The following is a 2,500-nucleotide window of genomic DNA, read 5'->3' as shown; positions in this document are numbered from 1 at the left end:
CACACACACACACACACACACACACACACACACACACACACACACACACACACACACCCACCTCCACACACACACACACACACACATATATATATATATGCATATATATATATATATATATATATATATATATATATATATATATATATATATATATATATATAGAGAGAGAGAAAGAGAGAGAGAGAGAGAGAGAGAGAGAGAAAGAGAGAAAGAAAGAGAGAAAGATAGATAGATAGATACAGTAAAAGATACACATAAAACCAATGATAGTGTTTCATCTAATGTTTAGAAATCTGATGTCAATGATAATTTAGACTTTTAACCATATTAGTTTAATAATGTATGGGGTAAGGCGGTCATACTTATTATTACCCTCACAGCAAAGTTTTGGAATTTTAAAGTGTCATGAACCTGAACTCTGTTGAACTCCCTATGTTCGAACAATAGGAAGATCTAGTGTTTATACTACATAGATCCTCGTTTTAGTGGGGATTTTTTTTTTCTATGTGGCCTAAGTAAATTAATGTGCCCATTACTTTTCTGTAGATGTTACAAGTGTGTCTCAAATGTCGTGTATCTGGCTATATATTCCACGATTTCCGCGACAATCTATAAAGATATATTGGTTTATTCAAATTTACTTTAAGGCCATATTGAAACATCCTTTTGCATGTACCAGTGTCTCTTGTATATCAATCAATTAAATTTGTTTGCGGCATTATAAATAATGGATAAATAATGAATTATCGGCATACTGAACAAGAAGACAATTTTGGGCTATGGTCGACAGATCGTTTACGAATATTGTAAACAGGAATGGGCCTAAAGTAGATCCTTGTGAAACACCGAACGATACATACTTTTTTTGCTAGCATATTCTCTTGACTTTTACTCTGTCTGGTTCTATTGGGTTTTTAATTTCTAAACCAATATGTATCAATTTTGTGATTTATTTGTTTACTTATAAGGATTTCGTGGTTGACACTGTCGAAAACCTTAGGAGGATCACATAATGTTTGGCTGTTGTCTCTCATGAACTTTATTTATAACCTGTAATAATGCCGTTTTATTTAATAGCTTCCTTCTAAAACCATGCGCTTGGGTAGCAGGTCATTTGTCTCTAGAGATGTCAATCAGTCTCCTACGATTTTCTCGAGAACTTTAGCCAGGGGGTGTTGTACTAGGGCGATAGCTATTAACTTAGCAGGCAGGGAGGGTTCCGGACAGCAGGCAGGGAGGGTTCCGGCCACGGGTAAAGCAGGCAGCAGGGAGGATGTGGAGGAGGATTCAGTTGTCTTGCTTAGACGTAGAAGCCATTCTGGTTGGGGAAGGAGCAGCGAATGGGAAAGGTTGGTAGGAGGATTGGCCAAGGGTTGGGGAAGGGAGGTCGGGCGGGATTTGGGGAAGGACCTCTGTCTTCTGCCTCCTTGGATTCCTGATTTCTGACGTCACTTTGTTTAATGTCGACTCATGTATAGAGAACATTCCGATCAAAATATCCGTTTTATCTTTTTCTAGACCGTCGTTATTGAAGGGATATTCTTGGTATATTTGTCTTTATTTATTTTTTATTTTTTGAAGAACTTATCAACAGCTGTAGAAATATGTTTATATATATATATATATATATATATATATATATATATATATATATATATATATATATATATATATATATATATATATATATATATATACACACACACACAAATATATATATATTGCGGTGGATTCCGGGCAGTAATGGAGAGGTTTTCATTATCAACACAGTAGTCTATCGTGGTCGCATTTCTAGGATTTCTGTAGTGTAACATTGACTTTGATATCACGGGCCTCTTAGATTTCTTTTTATCATAAAAAGAAACAATCTAACTGGTCCATCTTTTTTTCGCGGCAACGAAGCATCTGATGGGCTGATTGTTTTCTTTTTTTTTCTTTGTTTTCGTTATCAGTGTTTTCACTCTGCCTATCTTCACTCTTGTGGGTTAATGCACCCGTTCTATTGGGCGTCGGGGAGGAGCCAGTCTCGGGGTGCCGTGGGAGTGCCCATTGTTTTTTTTTTTTTTTTTTTTTTTTTTTGCGATAACCCACGCTTCGCCACGCACAAGGAAGCACCAGGGAAGCCTCCTGGTTGATTGATTTTTCTTTTTGATTGAATGAATTTCAATTGATTGAATGGTTGATGGTTTGTGGGGGCCGTTACTCCCGAGAACGAACTTCGCGATTTTTTTTATATATATACATATACTACGATCTATACCACCGAGTTTCATATCATTTGGATAATAAACAATGAAATTATTTAAAAAAAAGTTTTTGGAATGTTTTAAAAAATTATAAATCTCACTTATCCATTAACCGAACTTGTTTAAAGGTTATGGGCGATTTCGCGCATAGCAGGGATTTTAAAAGGTAAATAAAGTGTAGAATTGAAAAAAATCCGAGCCGAGAATCGCACTTCACAAAGCAAAGTAGATTTGATACCGTGTTGCGGAAA

This window comes from Penaeus vannamei, chromosome 36 (assembly GCF_042767895.1).
Source record: "Penaeus vannamei isolate JL-2024 chromosome 36, ASM4276789v1, whole genome shotgun sequence".
NCBI classification, from domain to species: Eukaryota; Metazoa; Arthropoda; class Malacostraca; order Decapoda; family Penaeidae; genus Penaeus; species Penaeus vannamei.
This window is presented reverse-complemented; position numbering follows the sequence as displayed.